The following is a 20,681-nucleotide window of genomic DNA, read 5'->3' as shown; positions in this document are numbered from 1 at the left end:
CTCTCTTCCCTGTATTTCCAGCGAGATTTTTGGTTCAAGCCTTCAGTAAAACAATTTCCTTATACAACACACCTGAGAGATCCCTTGGAAGCAGTGCCACTTCCATTTGTCTGGAAATCACCACCACATGCAACACTCCTGAAAGCACAGCCAAAGATAAAGTGCTAAAGCAAGGTTGTCCCCTGACCTTCCCAAAGGAGGGGAGGTGGCAGCACATGAAACAACAGGACTGAAAAATAAGCTGCCAGCATGAGACTCCAGCCCTGGAAATCACTGCAGCAGCTGGCAGTGTCATGATGTGTAATTGGCTCACAAGTGCAGCTTTCCTTTCTGAATACACTGAAAAAAACCAGAAGGAGATGTTCCCTGTTAGAAGCACTGACAAGCATCCTCAGTTGCCTGTGTATGGCAGCTGGGGGACACCAACACATGGATGGAGCAAAGGGAAAGCACTGCTCTCCTTTGGCTGAACACCCCTCTTCAGCACGGCAGTGGTTTATCTGACAGGCTCTACTGAGGGTGGAAACAACCACAGCCACGTGCTCTTGGCTAAAGAAACCTGAGTTTTCATGGTCTCCCAGGGGAACACACCCATAATTTTTTCTGCCATGGCAGTGGCCATGGCAATGCAAGAGCAGAAATTTTTGTACAGCTTCGTAATTTATCTCCAGTTAAACTGTGGGGATCAGTATGTCTTCAATGAAAACTCATCAAAAACCTTCCCAAATAATGTATATCATTTTGTTTTCTTAAGAAACTTGTAAATGTATGAGTTTGGTAGGGGTTTTTTTGTCAAAGCTGCATTTTGTAACATAATACTCTAATAATTTATCACCTGTGAGGGCTGAATACCCAAAGTACATTATATGGAAAGTATCCTGCTGACTGCTATTTCAAAGGAGTACAAGATTTGGGATTAAAGATTTTCATTATCAAAACTGACAGATTATTTTCACTATTAACATCAATCAAGTCTCCACCAGGCATAAGCCAGAACAGTTGTTTTTCAAGACTTCCTTATTTTTACATTTCTACTTGCTTTCAAATATTCACTGTTGGATAAGACAACATACTCAGATATAAGCAATCCTATTAATTAGTAATCCCCCAAAAGGCAGAAGTCTCTGTCTTAGCAATAGCAACCAGGGGGCTGATTGGTAATCACAGCAACTAACCTTTGAAAAAATATCTGATTTTATTTTAATTCCACATAAGCACACCTGGCTAAAGGTATAGGAACAGCTCATACTTTCTGGGGCACAATGCTGTTCAATTTGAGGAAAGAAAAACAAACCACAGGACCTCAGGGAAAGCCACAGTGAAGACAGTATCAGAAAAAGGCATCCTGGCTTTTTAAGTAGTACAAGCTGGTAAATCAAGCAAGGCAAGACCTCAGCCCAAGCCATGCAGATCTTTATTGTCAAAGCCATGAGCAAAACACAGGCAGCACAAGAAAAGCTTGAATCAAAAGCCAAAGGAGAGAAAATTATCCCTTATCACCCCAAGGAACTGTAAAGCAAATAAAAATGGCAAGAAGGAAAGCAGTAAAGAAGATTTTTTGGACAAAAACTACAGTCAAGGCAAAAACTGATTCCTCCCAAACAAGTGCAAACGAACAGAAGAAAAATTATGTATCAAATCAAGTCCGTGCTGCCACAGTGCAGCCCATCTGTCATGTGCTGAGACATTACCCAGGGGTCAGCCCCAAACAGGAGGCATGGGGACAGCCCTCTGCACTCTTTCTTTTGCCCAGATGCCAGCAGGGGCACCACACATGCCCCACTGCACCCCTGAGCACTCCTGGGCACGGTGCCACTGATGGAAACAGGAGATTGCAGTGAAGGTGAGAGAGGCACCGTCAGCTCCTACTGCTCTCTTTCAGAACAGAGGGAGCAGCACAGGGATTCTGCCCATCCTTTCTGGTGCCTTCAGCTCACAGAGCCCAGCCAGAACCCTCTCTATCCAAAAACATGAGCTGCAGTTCATCATAAAATCTGCAACAGCTGGACGGTGGATGCGTGGGGCCCCAAAACACTGCTTGATTTATTTCTGTGCAGCCCAAAATCTCGACACAGAAAGGGGATTGTGAAATGTTTCCAAAATGATCATTGGGGTTTTTTTTTGCTAAGACTGCTAAATCTTTCCTGGCTTCCAAAAAACATCTGGGAGACAGAAATAAATAGATTTAGTTGTAACACTCAAACATGAAAAAAAGTTCATAAATTTGCTTCCTATTGAGCAAAAAACCCAGAAACTCAGAAGCTTTGTCTACTCCAGCAAATTTACCCACTGCTGATAAAGCAGTTACAGCTGATACTGAGCTCAGTTTAACTTCAAGTGTAGCCAAGGGTAAGCTGTCTTTCCACATAATTTCTTGAATTCTACTGAATTCAACAGCAGGTAAATGTGTCAGTTCTCAACTGAATACCTAAATATGAATTTAGAACCTAATTTTAGATTGCTAGGTTCGCACATTTCAGTTTGAACCACGATCAGCTCAGTAATGCTGTCAAATTTCAGAAATGCTACTGCAGTCAAAATTTCTAAACATTACTGCAATCCATCAGTAAAAACTGAAACAAATGTGAAGCATTATCAGAAATTCTGCTCATTTGCTTTAAGCTCAGTAAAAAACATCTTCCATAATTTGACCTATATTTCCAAAATGCCACTATATTTCCAAAATATAGGTCAAACATTGGAGATTTGGAAATCTACATTTCCAAAATATAGAACAAATTATGACTTGTGACTGTAGACCGAAGGGAAGAAAAAACCACTTCTAATTTGTTTGAAAAAGCAGTGTCAGGATGAAAACTGTGTTAAAATCCAGACAGGGCTCTGGACCAGAGGAGCCTGGTTACATAAGTTATTACAATCAACAGAAGGGCATCAATCTCAGTGTGGTTTTTTTCACACTTTTACTTTGCTATCAGCCTCAGTAAAGTATATGAAGTAGGTTTCCAGGTGTAATTCCAGCTATTAGTAAGGTAGGAGGAACATACACAGTTATTCCACTCAGGTCACTCTGGCTGAGAAGCTGGCACTTCAGATGCCACGCTGCCCACCTGCCCCACACGTCTGTGGAGGCCAAGGGCTCAGCAAGGAGAACTGGCAGGAGAGTTCTCACCCGAGAGCACAGAAGGCAGAATGCAAAATCTTACTGGTCAGAAAGGTGAAGCACAACTAATGCACTATCCACCTGCTGCTACTGATCCTGAAACTGTACTACAAGCACTCCACAGCCAGCACTGCTCTGTAAACAATTAAATTTGCTCCACTTAAAAAATGTTGTATATGTTGCTCAAAACCACTTAGAACAAATTGTCTGTCAAGAGATTGCACCCCCATTTTTCTAAATTAACAGAAATTTGATTCAGTTACAGTACTCTATCACCATGCATTCCAATCAGAAAGGCTTGTGCACTTAGCTTGTTTTCCCTATTGTATTTTTCAATGCCAAATTTGTATACAATAAAACTACAGGATTTAATAGCTTTTTGTTTATTTTTAATGCTGTTAATTAGCACCCAAAGTTGTGCCCCAGGCATCTCCTGCACCAGTCAGATACAGATCAGCTGAAAACCAGCAAGCCCCCACCTCCTCAGCCCAAAGAGAAAGGGATGTTTTGAGTTCAGTGTTTCAACTTGCAGTAGTCCCACTCTCCACTTACCCCAACCAGATACTTGTTTTCCCTCCCTCCTTCTGAAGTTGGGAAGAGGTTCAGGCTTTGAAGCATGTGCCAAAGAGCTGAGCTTTCAAGGCAAAACACTGAAATCAGGTTAAAAAAAAAATTGGGTGCTGTAAAGCAAGCACCTGCAAATTCCCTTCCTTCTTCCTCCAGTTTGACTGCATCTGCAAACTGAAGGAAGAAGGATGTGGTCTCCCAAGGAACTGCTCAAGACTTTCCAGCTTTGCTGGTGGAGCTGGTTGGGGGATGAGCGCTGGGGGAGGACAAGCTGAACATGAGTCAGCAGTGTGTCCTTGCAGCAGCAAAGGTTAACCCTCTAGTGGCCTGCTTTAGCCAGAGAGTGGCCAGCAGGTCAAGGGAGTGCCCCTGCCCTCTGCTTGGCATGCACGAGGCATCTGGAGCACCGTGTCCACGTGTGGGGCCTCAGGCTGCTGAGACTGAGGAGGATCCACAGAAGGGCTGCCAAGAGGGTTACAGATCTGGGGCATAAAAAGCATGAATACAGGGCCAAGGGGTCGGGTTGTGTTAGCCTGAAAGATTGGAGCACGGGAGTGACCTAATAGCATCTTCTCAACTGCCTAGAAAGGGGAATAATAGAGAAGGCAGAGCCTGACTCAACCCCTAGGTGTTCAGCCAAAGAAAAAGAAGCAAAAAGAAAATCAGGCTGCAATAAGGAGCATAAGAGGAATGTGAGGAATGTCAGAGGGAAAAAATGTTATAATGGCAGAGGTTATAATGACACTGGCACAGATCACCCAGAGGGGTTATGCAGGCTTCATCCCTGGAGGCTCAAAATGGTTCTGAGCATCCTGACCTAAAATTGGTCCAGTTGTGAGCATGGCTTGGAGGAGGTGAAGTCAGACAGAAGTCCATTATTTTTAATCAATTTTTTCCATGGTTCTGACAGCAGCAACTTCAAAGGGAGAGAAATTCCTTTGGCAAGGACACGCTGCTGGAAATGCCTCTGAATAAGACACAGCGCAGCCTGAAATTATTATTTTTATCTGCAATAAAGTGAATTTTGCCCAAAAACAGTACCCAGAAAATGTAGCAGCCATTATTTGCTCAGCACTCCAGGAATGGAGAAGAAACACCTGTAGTGTAAAGCTACTTTGCAGTTAAAAGGCTCAGTTTTGGGTTAGAAGAAGCAATAAAGCTGAAGCCACCAAGGATGTGGCAGAGACAGGGTACCTAACATTTACTAGTGAGTTACGGTAGCTCAGGTAAAACTGGCAGGCACAAGTTCTCAGCCAACAGGAGAATGCAATCCTTCTTCATGCCACAATACTTATTATTAAATCTATTGAGCTTTAGGTTGGCTCTATCTCTCCTGGCCAAGGCATTTCATAGTGTGGCCATGGTTAGATGACATAAAGTAAGGAAACAAAATGAAAGTTACCCCTATAAGAATCTACTTAGTGCAGGTAAATCAGTGCTACTTTGTTAGGGAGTGCATTTGCTAAAACTCAGAAGATCATTCAAAACACAAGTTTCATATATCCAAACACTATTGTAAATAGCTGTCCCAGGATTTTACTAACTCCTGTGGGGAAAAAACTGAAGCTAAAAATGGCTCTTTACTCTAAATACCTTCTCTGCTGAACCTGGTATGGGAGTGCTACACTTGAGATCCTTTTTCACTCAAAAGTGTCAGAGAAACAGGACAAGAAATTCCCTCTGTTTGACATGTGTGACATTTTTGTCAGTGAATTATTACTGCCAGAAAATTATAGTGCTTATTTTCTTCATTATGTTAAATTAATTGTTCTCCCAGTGACATACAGACAAGAATAGACTCAGCTGCTCAAATTCACTTTAGTGGAGCAAGTAAATGTTTTAGGCTAGTACTGGCACAATGTGAGAGAGAGAAATGGCTTTGACTCTGTGCAAGTGCTGCTCAGCAATAAAGAAAACATCCCTGAATTATGAACGCTGTTACCAGCACAAATTCGAAACACAGTACCACATTAGCTGCTGTAAAGAAAAATATTCAAGCCAAAAGCAGCACACAAACTTATGTTAAAACTTCTTTTATTCTGCCTGAATCAGCACCACACTCCTTCAATTAAACCCTACATTCTAATAGAGTAACAAATTCCATGCTATAAAGGTAATTCCATGCTATAAGGGTAGTTATTGAAACAGAGGTCTTTTCTATCAGGAAAATAAGCAGAAAATAAAAAAGAACTGAAGAAATAAGGCAGACCATTTCAATCTGTAAGAAGGAGAAAAAATTGCACTACAACCAACTCTACCACTTGCAAAATGTGTGTCTTAAGCTGAATAAATATGTAGTGATGACTAATGAGTAATACTGCAAGAATGCATAGCTGGACATGGCCAGGCTTTGGTCTGAGCTGCACCAGGGCAGTCATAACACCCACCTGCCCTTACCCCCTTCACTTATAAAACTATAAACCATTAAAACTAAAGGGCTGGTCTTCAAAACAGAGAACTTACCTATGATACCAATATAGCATCATCTACTTTCAGGAAGTCTGTGCCTTTCATTCTCCCAAAGTAAAGAAGTCTCAGTGATCCAAAGTTGCCATTTTTTTTTCTTTTTTAGTTCCTTCAGCCCCCCGGAAAAAAAAAATTCTAAATAAAATGTCTACTCTTGGCTTCCTTCAACCTCGTAATCCACAGTGCACCAGTAGTCAAGTAGTCAGTAACATTCTGTAATATTCCCTCATTGTGTCCTTAACTGGAAAGATACTGTAGACGTTTGGAAACAGTTACAAAAGAAGACAGCACTGGAAAAGAACAGACAACAATTTACCCACATGCTCTCAATGAACTACAGAAGGAATGTATATGGACTAACTACTGTATTTTCAAATTCATTCTGACTACAGTTAATATACATAAAAATTGTTTAGATTGTTAGGCAGATCACAACACAACCCTCAGAAGTAGAAATGTTGCGCTAATGGGAAAACTAAAGATTGCTTTTCCTCGAAACTGCAGAGATCTGCACCTCATGTACAGCTCTGAGCATGTCAATGTTTCAGGAAGAAATTGCAGGTCATCAAGAAGAACACAAGAAAAATGCTTAGTAGGAGAACACTATCCCATAATTAACCTCTGCATGCCAGAAAAGTTCAGCAAACATTGTACTTAAATTTCATAAGGAGACATAGAACTATCATTAGATGTTTTTAAGAAAATTTTAGACAAATCTTAGAAATTATGCAATTCTAGATAATCTTGCCTTGAAGAGGAATGGATAATGTGACCTCCCTCCCAATCTTATTCTGTAACTTATCTGTGAAACTTTGGGAAAAAGCAATAAAAAAACCTAATATATGCAACATGGATAAATAATGACTATGGGAACTATAAACTCCTGTCCAGCAAATGCTTCCATACATGCTGAACTTTATTATCTTAAGTCATCTTACAGATGTCAAGGGGATGACTCAGAGCAGTAAAATTATGGGCAAACAACATTGTTTGCACTGTGAGTACAATAACTCTTACTCCTGTACAGCATGAGGAAAGATGACTGCTCACCCTTCTATGCTGCCTCTTCGAGAGCTTCCAAATAAAAATAATTAACGTCTGGAAACATCTGGCTAGAGAAGTGCTCTGGTAGTTTGTACAAGAAACACTTGTAGGATTCTGGACGTAGAAAAAGCGATGGGGCAATGAGTCAGTAAGTTTGTAATGTGTTCGTACGTTCATTTGGAGGGTATGGAGATGGAATAAGAACGATCTGGTGTCAGAAGCTCCCACTTTTGCAGTCAGGATGTCTTGACACCAAATGTTTTAGGGTAGTGGCACATTTTTGCCACGATCTAAAAAGAGACCTTAATATTGTCAGTCTCAAAGTGAAGTGTTTTTGTTCAATATTACAGGATACTTCTATACAGTTAACAAGTGGATAAGTCTATGATGATTTCTGGATATAAATCCAATAATATGCCAATTTCGTGGGGGAGTATTTCTTGGGATGGGATCTCTTAGAGCTGGTCTGGCTCTGGCCAAAGCACAGATAGTAGGCATGATCCTTAGACAGAGCATTAGGGATTTTCTTGGAACACTTACACAAAAGGAGTGATAAAGGCTGTTAAGTCACACCTGGTTTGTCTTTGCTGGACTAAAATGCATTATGTCAGATAACCATTTCAATAGCTTTGAGGGTAATTGCTTAGAGGGCTGGATCTGAAAAAGAAATAGCAGTTAAGCTATTCTGTCTAACATACAATACTCCTAAAGTAACACTATTAGTGGTAATAGAAAATGAGGAAAGGAAAATTAAAGTGAAATGAACATTTTTCCTGCTGTGACTCAGTCCTGCACCATGAGCTTTACTAGGGGAACTTTTACTGCCTCGAATGGCACAGAACCAAGCCTATTGCTATAATCATTAAAAAGTGATTAAAAGAGAGTACTGAAAAATAAACATCATGAAACTATTGCCCTCATGCTACAAAATGGATTATATATGGAGCTTGTTTGTTTAGTCTCATTGTTTACTTACAGTAACTTACACAAGGCAATAAGGGAATATAAACATCCAATAGCACGATGGAGGAATGAAAATATCCCCTTGCCAGGAGTAAGAGTAAAGAAGCAGGTGCCTCTTGGGTATTCCACTCTTCTGAAAGTGAATTAACTTTCAAGAAAGTTTCCACTGGTCAACTGACAATGATGGCAGTAAATACAATAAAAAAACCTTCAAGAGTGCCTTTTTAAAATTGTGTAGTTTGTCTTCTTTTATTTGGCAAAGTGTCTAAATAACATTGTGGCATTATATTAAACCATCTCACAAAAGACTCAATCAGCTAATGTACCATTGCTGGGCTTGAAAAAAACATAAAGAAGACCTATTTACACATAGCTTCTCTGTGCTCAGTGTTTTGGGCTATTTATTCTTTCAAGGAAGGAAGGCTGTTGCCAAAAACTACATGCTAGTATCATTTGGCAAACTTTCTGCAGCGTTATCTGATCTGCAGAGACATTAAATCTGTACTGCAAACACATATTCAACAACTTATTAGAAGGTGGAATTTGTGGCCTATTACACAAACACATATACAGTTGATAAGACATCATAGGACAGCTGTTGTGGAGATATTTCCCCATAATTCAATCAATACAAGCAACATGTATGCAGCTGACACCTTACTGAAAGATTTTGGAAAGCCTGCTGACAGAAGTGGGTGCACACAAACATTAGCTATGCTGCCATTCTTATATTCCTTTGTCCCCCTTTGCTTTTTTTGTGCTCAAAAGCTGCATTTTACACTGACTATAGGTTGCATTTTAAAAAGGGACTGCTTATGTAGGAGCTTTAGCATCTGAATAACTATATACCAGGTAATTTTAGAAGTAGGGAACAGCCATGTAAAATGTTTTCTTCCCTTGTGCATAAAGTTGAAATAACTAAAATACTTTTTCAGGAATGACACACTAGATGGTAAATTCCAGCCTAGATGTAGATTTTTTTTTTTAATGAATGAAAAGAAATAATTTACAGAAGGGTTTTTTTAAGACAAGAGGGTTTTTGGAAAGACTCTTCCCTGTACAACAGCAGTGGGCGTTGCCATAATGTAAACGCAGGATGTTACAAGCTGTGGGGACACTTCTGCAGATCTTAGATCCATGCAAAACCTACCCAAGATCTTAATTACTTCCTGTGTAATACATGTATACCTAATCATGTTTCAACTTTCATTTTCTCTCCTTCCTCTCCCATAGTCTTGACATCTAATGTTCTGTTCAAACCACCAGCATGCAGAAAATGCTTTTCTCCTATCCTTGGGGAAAGCGCAAAGCATCAATAAGAGGTAACAAAGTCTCTACAACGTCTATCCTCTTTATTAACTGAAAAATGCCAGCCAGTTTCATATGTTGCAGGAGTAGGCAAAAAATCTAGTGGTGTGAGCACATAGGAAGTCAGTTGGTGTCTCTGATCCAATTTCTGCTATGTGATCTGAAGTCTGTGCCCCTACTGCAGACATGAAAGCAAAGACATACAACTGCACGGAAATGTAATCAAAATTTTTCTGCACCTCGGTCTTCCTGCACATACTTACATTTTTAGGTTGTTCTTTGAAGTTATATGATTCAGCAAGGGCATTTTCTGCTAAAACACAAGGCTCACAAAAACAATGACAAGAAACAGATTTCAGAATTGACATCTTACATGTGTTGGGGCATTATTGATTTTGATTCTGTGAATTGATTTTTAGGATGAAGGGAATATTAGATCACAGAGACCATAGTATTTGATCATGCAGTTGAATCTTGGGTACTCAAAGGCATTGTGTGTTAACACCAAGAATGTGAATAAATTAAAGGATTTCAGTGCCTGAGAAATCAGGCACAGACATGCAAGATGAAGGTATAAGAAGGTCTGAGATCCATGCACAGCAGGGAGCTGATGTACTGCCTGCACCAACAATGGTCCAGGCCAGCAATTTTGTCCCCTGACACAGTGAAAAAATTATGAATTCTCTTGCCTTTGCTAATTTCTTCCCAGTCTTAAATCTGTTCAGGATTTGGAAGCTGAGCATCTTAACAAAGGTTCCTCATCCAAGTAATTAAGAAACGATTGTTTGTACCTCTTATCTCTGTTACTCAGAGACATGTCCACCAGTGCTTCATCCCCAATTGTTTAGAGAATGTGAAAAATCCCACAAGCTAAAGTGAGTCTGCATTCCTCCCTCCAATAAAGGGAGGAATACAAATAATATAAAGAAATTTTAAAAATTTGGTAAATTGCATGTTAGAATAAAAATACCACCAGATTAGTGAAGGCCACTAGCAGAAGTCCTGTATCAAGAGATTTTAAATTCTAAGCTATTACACTCACATACTTGTATATTGCTACTTGGGAATGGGTCAACATCTCAGTGCCCAGAGAACACTTGGAAATTAATTTTGTCTTGCTCTCACTGAAAGATTGCAGTGAGGACAGTGGAAGAATCCATGTGTGAGCAGCCTTGATGTAAACACAGCAGCTAAAAACTCTGGGTAAGGCAGGACTCACATGAAATTCAAATTTGTTTTTTTTAAACCCTGTGTAATGAAGAGAATTTAATGAATGGTTCAGTAAAGTTCTGCAGATAAATGTGCACCCAAATCAAGCACTTCAATAATTTCCAGTGTCAGATAAATTCATACAAAGTGAAATTTCTTAAGAGGAACTTTGGGAATAAAATACCTACATTTATTAACAAGATCACTTGTTGGATACAAACTGTTCTGGCTTTAGCTGAAAGATTACACTGTGGGAAGCATATGTGAGTTCTTCTGTAGAACAGCTCTTATCACTGAAAAGAGTCTCTTTGTATCACGTTTTGCATATAAAAAGAGATTATCAGTGAAAATTATCCTATGTGAACCACGTTACTTTGTTTACACAGAATGTCCCCTTATTTTTTTTTTATAGTGAATGGTATTTCAAATTCATCATTCAGACAAAGATACAACAATTACACCTTTCAGTTGCAATTACTGCTGTTTGTGCAAATGTTTTCTGCCTGTTTGGTTTAGCTCTACTGTTGTATGAGTTACACCGGCAAGAATTTTTCCAAACAACAAAAATGCCCCTTTGACACCTCATTTTTTTTTTCATAAAATACCATCATTTATGTTCTCATAGCACAGCTCCCTTGGTGAAATTACATACTTCAAATCAAAAAGGATATTAAGGGTTTAACAAAAAGAAAAAGGAAAGAAAGTGGTATGGTAGCACTTCAGCCAACACTTAGACTAAAAGTACACATGGCTAGAAAGACTCCTGGGCAGTGAGGACAGCTGGCTTGAAATGGCCCATCAGTCCATCTTTATCCTACCAAAAATTATTATCCCCCAAAGGAGGATTGTACTTGTAATTGCATCCTTGAGTGTTTAAACACTGGAGATATTCTAAGGAAATGTTTGGGAGAATATTAACCTTTATGGACCAAAGTTACACTGCCGGCCCTCCAAAGATTTAACCAGGAGGAGATCAAAGACTGTTCAGGAAGGCTCCCTGTTTAGTTTACCTGCATAGATGTGACTGGGGGAAACAAGAAAATGAAGCTGATGAAACTGTAACTTTTTGGGATACTGTAGAGAACCTCACCGCATTGCCAGACTCCAAATCCTAATGAAATAAGCCTGAAAGGCAGGAATCAATCACTGAATAATAGTGGCCTACTACTCCTGAAATGCTTTTTCTCCGCTTTTTTTGACTTTTCACTCTGGAAAAGAGCTTATATACAAAATACCCCAGTAAAAATACAACCATACAAAAATACTTCATTTTCATGGTATTTGCAGCTTCAAATTTAAAAACAGCCATATGCAGTCAGTGGAATCCCCCAGAGTGCTGAGTCTCTTCTGCCCCATTTCTCACATGGTACCAAAGCCAGAGCCAAACCCTGTCAGGAGGAGATGCAGTGCCTGGAGCACCCCATTACTTTCTGCATCAAAATGTCTTTTTCTCTCCAGCTGCCTAGAGCACTGTGCAGGACAGGCTTTCATCCTCCAGATGCTCCTGAACCTTGCATAAGTTCCTGGCAAGAAATCATAGAATATCTGGAATTGGAAGGGACTCACTAGCATCCTTGAGTCCAGTTCTTGGCCCTGCACAGGACACCCCAAGCATCGCACCACTTTCTTCAGAGCATTGTTCAAAAGATTCTTGAACTCGCTCTGTGTTGGTTCCATGACCATTTCCTTGGGGAGCCTGTTCCAGTGCCCAGCCATCCTCTGGGTGAGGAACCTTTTCCTGATATCCAACCTAAACCTCCCCTGAAGCAGCTTCAGGCCATTACCTCAGGTTTTGTCTCTGGGTACCAGAGAGAAGAGATGAGTGCCTGAATGTTCACAGCAAAACATCTGCTGCCTTTAAGAGAACAGGTTTTCACCCCTTTGGGGTTACTAATGTGGATCAATTTTTTCAATCAAAATAACATCATCACCCCATTAAAATTCTATACATTTTTGGCAGGAAAGTTTCTATCTAGTTTTTTTTTAAGTAGAGATGAGAATAAGGAAGTTATGACAATGTAAGTACATTTTTTAAAAGCTAATTCTGAAAATGCATTTTTAAAAAGCATTTGTTTTAATCTAATTTTTTCTCTTTTTTTTCTCTTTTTGTTTTACATTTTCCCCATAACCCAGTCAATAGGTTTTGGCCTTTTTACTTGACATTTCAGAACAAAAGGATCCAAGTCAGCCAGCATAAAGCCACACCATGACCTACAAAGAAAGTGCAAAGCCTGTACTAATAAGCCTCGTCCCACAACGGATGCAAGGACAACATCAGAGTGCTGAAGAATATTTGCAGAGACAGCAGAAGGAAAGCTGAGAGAAAGCAGGAAGGCAGGAAACAGTTCATCAATCTTAATGGATAATGAGATTATTTTAAAAAAAGAAAGAGAAGAAGTGTTGAGAAATCCATTATTTGCAATGAAAGGACAAATAAAAATAAAAGAAACTGGAATAGGCTGATAACCAGGAAGATGACAGGGAACTACAATCATAGAAGAGAAGGAAATTGCACCCACTTGCAAATAACAATTCTTGCCTTTCACAGGCAGAACTGTCACTCACAGAAAACCCTTTGGATTTTGGAGAAGTTGAAAAAAAAAAGAAAGAAAACCACAGTGTATACAATTAAGACTTAAGAAGTGAATAAATTCAGGCTAAATAACTCCCTGTTACACACTGTTTCGCTAAAAAGGATACTCTGGACCAACCACATTCTGTTCTCATCCGATCTAGATACTGAGAAATTCTTCCCTCTCCTTGCTCTCATGCAGACTTCTCTTGCATTAATTAATTTTCTTCACAATGAGATCCAGACTGTGACCCTTGCACCTACCTGGAAGCCTAAGGAGAGAGCTGCTCATCTCAGAGAGGTCCCCAGTGGGCTGGGGAGCATCTGTCTGCCCTGACACACAATCAACCAACCTCCATCATTTTCTCCACCAGCTCCCAGCCAGCCTGGCCTAGCCCTGACCTCCTTGGCAAGAGGAATATTACACTCAGCCAAGTCCTGGCTTAGCCCAATCCCTGTTTGATCAGTGGAAGATTAGGTTAGGAGCTGGGAGCTTTGCTATCTGAATGCAGCATGTGAGCATTCAGGCTGGCTTCTGCCTTCCTGCTGTAATCACTGGGTAATCACCATCAGCACACACACCTTCCACAGGCACCTCCCCTGCAAAGGGTCTCCTGCCATCAGCCCTTTCCCTGTCCTTGGAAAAGGGATCGCTGGGTGAGGAATTGTGGCACGAGGCCATTATCCTTATCACACACAGGGGGATGTTTTTCGAGAAATACAAATGCAAGCAAAGTGATTAGCCATGGCTGTGCCCTACAGAAATAAAACTGCTTCCTTCTGATAAGCAAAGTAACTGTTTTGAGTGTGACTTCACCTTATTCTGTGCTGCTACTCAAATCAGGGATGTTATCTTGGAGACAAGGACAATAATGAAAATAATGCATTTCCATCACTTCCATGGTATCAATGTTATCTTGCTTAAAACCAGAAAGTTTTACAAGACAAAGTCTGATGTCACGTCTGGCACTGGTGGCATCAGGCTGTGTCCAGGTCTGTCCTTGTTCCAGCACCTGCTTTCTGTGCCAGTCAGTAGCTTTTGTCTTGCCCTCATGGATTTGTAACACAGCAGCTCAAACCCGAACACTCAACAGCTGGAATCACTGGAATCACAGAGGAATTGCAAGTTTCTGATGTGATGCAGCCAAAACAAAGGCAAATGGAATATTAGGGAAGCTTTTTCAACACAGACTCACAAATTTAGGTGTCTCTGTATAAAGCATTGGTGAGATAACAAGTGACCCAATTGGCAAGGCACATTCAATGCAATATGCAGATAATGACATTTAAGGTAACTGAGGGAGATATAAAAGTCTTTAGGGAAAGGAACAAAGAAAATGTGGCTTGTTTAGTCTAGTCAAACAAAAGTAGAGACAGGCTGATCTCTCCCTCTCTAGGGGAGCATAAGGGGATTAATCTAAGAAAAAATAGTATGAGAATGATACATGAGAGAAGATATTTAAATTTGGGTCATAAAAACAAGTGAGTACAACATGGCAGTCAATACAGCTAGGTAGAAAATAGAAGACAATTCCCAGCCTTTACAGCAGAGACTTTTGCTGTTGAGGTATTTCTAAAACATAAGATGGGAAAATTCCAGAGGGATTAGATGATGTGAAACTTGTGGCAGGTGGTGCAAGACTCATGGACCAGAAAGTGCCCTCCAGGTAGGTGTCATAGTGAAGCTCTACTAAGAAAAAGGAGAGACAATTTCATCCTGCTATTGGGAGTCCTTGCCTATCAACAGTCACCACCCTGCACACACAGCTCTGATGGGAGCAGGGCTCTTGGCAGAGCTGCATCCCTTTGGGAGCTTTTGTACAGCCAGTGAACAGATCCCTTGAATATCTTAGCAAGGCTCAGATTTGGATTCCCTGTCCGCACAGAGTCAATCTGCAGCTAAGCAAACACATTGTTATGATCCTTCTCCATTACCAGAAACAATTATTTCCTGCAAGAAGTGATTCCATTTTCTTTTCAGTCCTGCTAGGCACACAAAAAGATCAAAACAATGTATTTAAGCAGAGAAAATTTGGAAAGAAGTCTAATCTCATTAATTTGGAGAGACCTCAGAGATCAATTGTGACATAACCAATCCAAGATAGAAGAATGTAATAAAATACATAACAGCTATTTCACTTAGAAGTATAGATTAGTGAGGAGGTATTATTAGAAATGTTGCAGCACAATGCTAGGGTTGGGGGAAACAGGGAGAGATTTCCTTAATCTTTAGTGATACAGGCCTTGCTCATTCCTGGCTCCACCCCAGTCTTTGTTAAAAAGAGTAAACTGAAGTTGTTCCAAGTAATTTATAAGAGCAGATCCTTTTTTGCTTTAGCACCCTTGAATTCATTACTGGGGATTGATTCACACACTGCAGATGTCTTTCACCTGCTTGATTAGCATGGGCCACTAAGGACATCCAAGAAAAAAAACAGAATGAAGCATAAAATCAAATTACAAAAAACATAGACATGCATACTCCATTTCTTTTTGATTCATGGTGAGCTCCCCACAGACTTTTCTCTCCTATTTTTGCCCCTCACTTGCCCTGTGTGTTTAACTCTCTTGCTTTTTTTTTTTAGTCAAGACTAGCCAAAAGACTGTGGTATTTGGTCAAAGACTGTACAAAACCGTCTGTACACTCCTTGTACTTCCCACAGCAAGGTCCTGTTCTCAGCTGGATGCTCTGTGAGGTAATGTAATATAAATAGCAGCTGGAAAGTTAAGACAGAGCACTCAAACCTCACATCCAGCCTACTCCCTTTGCACAGACATAGCTCAGACACACAGGGCACCATCATGCTGTGAGGGAGCAACAGATTTAAATCATCTGTGATGCTCACGTTTATCCTGTCTAATGCTCTGTCATTCAGCTATTCAGTGGGAAGACACTTCATGCTACACATCTCAGGGTCATTTCAATTTTTCTACCCTTACATGTTGCTTAAGCCAGTCCATGCTGCTGTGACAGCAGGCTTGTCCTGTATTGAAAGGAAAAATGCTTAGAGAATCCAGAGCAAGGAACAAATGTGAAAAAGAGCCCCAGTCCTGCATTCCAGAGAAGGAGCACCAGGCAGATGTTTGTGTGAGAAAAGGGGTCACCAGAGCACTGAGCATGAAGAAGTGAGACAATGAAAAATACTGTTGAAAACTGTATGGATGAGGACCTTAAATTTACATCACCACTGGTACTAAAGCTGTTTCTTATTAGCTCATGTCCTATCTGCATTAACCTGCAGCAACCTATCCTTTGCTTTTATATTGGTAAAAGTGACTAGAATCAAGATCTAGGATTTGATTTACTTGTGATCCATCACTCACAACACATTGCAGCAGATTGTCTTAGTTATGTTTAAGAATGAAATCTCAATTGGCAATCTCCCAACCAGCCCAGTCTATTCTCTATTCCAGTGCACAGATCCATCAGGTGCTGCAATTGACTGCAGTCTGTAATTAAAGGCCAGCATTTGTAGAGTAAGGGCTGTGATGAGAGGCTGGACTCATCTCACCTTTCTGCAAGCATTTACAGCTGAACTAGTCACCTTAAGTTCCTTTCACAAACAATAGAGAAAATTAAGTATTTCCAGGGCATGATTCATTCAACTCATTCCATGTACCTAGCTCAGACTGAGAGCAGTGGATTTTCTCTGCTGAGCTAAGTGATGCCTGAACCACACCTGCTGTCTGTGGTTCAGACCTAGACACCTGCAGTGCAATCTCTGCATCTGGCCAGAGACTCAGGCTTGGGGGTCTGAACTCTGGTCTCTGGACTCCAGCCAATGTTAGTGAAGGACAAATCACTTCATCTCTGTAGAGCAGAGTTTCTTTCCAACAAACTTTTGCTGCCCAGTATGTAAGCACTGAGTTTAAGTAAGTCATACAGGCATACTCTACAGCCTGCTGAGAGAAGAAGGCTCTTCTTGATGGAAATTCAAGTTAAACTTGTGGCCTGAATCATCCTGACTCTTTAAGATGGTTAAACTCAGATAAATCTTGGCTCCCTGTTTTGCAACAGTATTTCCTACAGTTAGAATGCTGGATTCTGTGGGCAGGGCTCTGGAAAAGCCTTTGAAAAACAGGTTTGACTCCTTCAAGGAAAACCACTACCCAGGCTCCTGGTAGCTGAATGTAAATCAGGCAGTCAAATAGTCTGCTTTGTAAAAGTACTCATCTTCTTGCAGTTCAAGAGTTTGTCTTGTGTTGCAGAGGTGACTCAGCTTGTACGTTACCTACTCTGGACTTGAAGCCACACAGAGGTTTTAACAGATTCCCTGGGAAGCCAGGCACTGGGAGCAGAGAGTTGCTGCACCAGCAACAGATCTGATTCTCTGGGCCATCACTAGCAGTCCTGTCAGCATCATTCTGGCTCTACAGCACAGGGTTTTATTTGGCCATTCATAAGAGGTTTCTAGGTTGACTGCAGCATTGTGATAAGAAACAGTGAGTGACTGTACCCCTGAAGCAATTTAATAATCTAAGATACTGAGTTCAGTAGTCTCATCCTACCTGTTCCTTTCACAATTACGAGAAATGATGTTTTTTTTCTTGAAAAGTTATGTACTAACTTTGGGGTTTGGGTTGGGTGATACTTCTGAAAACAGTAAACAGTGTGCAAAATCCAGAGCTTTCTCCCAGGCAAGAACACCCTTCTCCCTCAGGACAGCAACACTGCTTCATTTACAAGGTGCTTCTTGCTACCCCATAAATCTTACCTTTCCCATTTTATCCCACCCAACTTTCACAAATTCTACTCCTTTCCTCTGTTTCTGTCCTCAGAGTAAAAAAGGACTTATTTTTCCACACAGTCATCCCCTCCAAAACCACTTTTATCTTATATAAACTCCCCAGTGTTCTTTAAACTCTTTGATTCCTTTTTTTTTTTTTCTCTCTGAAGGGATAACACGATGTTTCTTCCCTTTCTGAGGTTCCACCAGAGATTTTCTTTTTATCAATGAATATAGGTCAGTGAATTTAGACCATATGTGTTGCTCCACTGGGTGATTGTTCCATTTTTCAGTAAATAAGGCAGGACATCTGTCTAAACAACACAAAAACCTAGAGGGGTTTGTCATATCAGACTGGTTTTATACACCTGAAGTGTTAAAAGACCTTGAAGACTCAGTAACACAAAAGGTCAAAGAGAACCCATGGGCATTTTAATCTGAAATTATTCTTAATAAGAGCTCTGTAGATAAATCAATTTAAAAGGAACAGCTCTTTGATTGGATGTGGAATTACATCAGAATTCTGTGTTGGGATGAAAATCATCATCAATCAGAATCTAGTTAAGCCATGAAAGAAAACCACAGTTGAAACTTAAGTATTTCTAGTATTTTGAAACCAGGAATATTTCTACTATTATTTTAACATTTCTGATGGTTACATTGATTACATTGACATCTTTGATTAAATTATTGACATGTCTCCATATGCATGGATAACCAAAGCTGTATTTTTCATATGCTCATTACAACAAAATAAATAGTATACCTTAGTTACAAGGTATAAAAAAATGTGTCACAGTAACTTCTCTTAAGAAGAAAACATAGAGAAGTTAATCAATGCATAAGAGTCTTACACTCCATTTAAACTACAGTGCCTGAGAGCAGTCACACCTAGAATACAACCCACAGAGCATATTGTTAGTAAGCAGACTTTGACAAGCTTGGAGAGGAAAACTGTGTTAAAAAAAAAATAGATTGTTTTAACACCTTCTATTAACATTCACTTAATCCAGGCTCTTAAATCTGAAAATGGAAAAGTCTCCAGAAAGTTCTGAAATAAATACTAGGGTATACACAGATGGTGATGTTGGGGCAGAACGCCAGCACACAGAATCGCAGCGTTCGGCGAATCACAGGCAAAATAATTAATGGCATTTCTAGCAGCATAACACCCTGCAAACATACACACTGCCTCTTGGAGTACTTGTCAGCAGTATTAATCTGGGAAATAATTAGTCCCTGTAAAGTTCTTTCACTCTCTTTCACCAGATGGCCATGCAAGATCATCAGCTAAAATCCTGCTGTTTCAGCACTGGAGGAAATGCCAAGGAGTGATGCTTTATGTTACCCTGTGCAAGGACTGGGCACACTACACTGTGCTCATGGCATCGTTCTCCCAGGTACTGCATAGCAGCACAACATGCTTCACAAATCCCACCAGATCATTTTCCGAGCATCACTGCCAAGCGTGCTTCACACCCCAACATTTGCAAGCCACTCTGCAGAAAGTTCTGCCATCTGCCAAAACACAGGACCTCTCCAAATGGAATTAGAGCAGAATTTGTATATTTAGAAACAAGATCAATTCCAGAAGAGACAGCATAAAAAAAGAAAAATGTTAACAGTAGCTCACAATTACAGTGGCCATCCAACAGTGTAGAAGCTCCAGCTTGACAATCAACTAACCTTCACTTTATCACTTGACTTTGTTCTCGATCAAACATTTAAGGAACTTCCCAGTGACATATTAACTGTTCCCACAAATATCCAATAGTGGTTTACTCTGCACAGGCTGTATGTATATCAGCTGCTGATTTGATGGCAGCCTGGTAACACAGAAGCATACAGCTGGGGTAGGGCTATCCAGCAGAAATGCATACACTGGCCTAGAATCACACGCAACCACTGGAATATGAAAATCTACCTTCTATTTTGTTTGGGGTCCCTGCACCCTAGAGCTAGCTCCAAGACTCTGGAAGCCAGAGAAGAACAGTCTTTTCTTAGAAACTCAAGACCTGCTCAAAGACATGGATTACTGGATACATTTGACAACGTCTGTAAGACTCATAAGCAGCAGCACAGGGAATTCTGGAAAGTTAACACTGCTCCTTTGAACAAGGAGAGGTGACTCTGATTTGGCTGACTAGGGGAAAAAGAAAACAAAATAGGGCTGTGAGCAGCACTGCTGTGGCTGTAACTGAGGCAGAATTTCCATTTCAAAGCCTGGTTTTCCATGTCCTACTTCTTCCCTATAAATACAAGCTGCAAGTTAAAACTTGGCCCAAAGAGTTCACCTGTCACGTTTAAGAATTAAAGACTGAATCAATTTGCTTAAAAAATAATGAAAAGGAAAAAAAGATACTATTGTTAGTACAAACATATTTACCAAAAGATCTGCTGGTTTTTTGGGAAGGCTGTGTGGAAAGAGAAAGCCTTGGCTGCTTGGCTTTCAAGAGGTCAACAGCATGCCACAGCCACACACTCCTGCAAAGACAGTGACTATAAAGCCCAAGATGGTTCTGCAGATGTGTTTATCTTCAGCACAAAGTCATCTCAAGACATGAGAAAGGAACTTCAACTTTGCAGGTTCAGTGTTGACAGCTACCGAGTGCACATTAAAGGAAAAACTTTCTTTGAGCTGCGCACCAGTCTAGTCTCAGTCAGAGTTAGCCTCAGCTGTTTCATATGTCAGAGTTTGGCCTGA

At 40.4% G+C, this 20,681-nt stretch overlaps 1 protein-coding gene across 3 annotated transcripts in view; it reads right to left on the bottom strand.

Moving 5' to 3' along the window:
• MTUS2 (microtubule associated scaffold protein 2) overlaps nt 1-20,681 on the bottom strand; it is a 265,802-nt gene that overhangs the window by 169,221 nt on the left and 75,900 nt on the right. Inside the window, exon 1 of one of the 3 annotated variants that reach the window (XM_059838811.1) lies at nt 3,674-3,831. The exons of the other annotated variants lie outside the window; for them this stretch is intronic. The gene's annotated coding sequence lies outside the window, so the exon portion shown is untranslated. Of the gene's footprint in view, nt 1-3,673; nt 3,832-20,681 lie in introns of those variants that run through there. 3 annotated transcript variants of the gene reach the window in all.

The sequence above is a fragment of the Haemorhous mexicanus genome, chromosome 2 (genome assembly GCF_027477595.1).
Source record: "Haemorhous mexicanus isolate bHaeMex1 chromosome 2, bHaeMex1.pri, whole genome shotgun sequence".
Classification (NCBI taxonomy): domain Eukaryota; kingdom Metazoa; phylum Chordata; class Aves; order Passeriformes; family Fringillidae; genus Haemorhous; species Haemorhous mexicanus.
The sequence above is the reverse complement of the archived record's forward strand: the minus strand, read 5'-3'. Positions and strand labels throughout refer to the sequence as shown.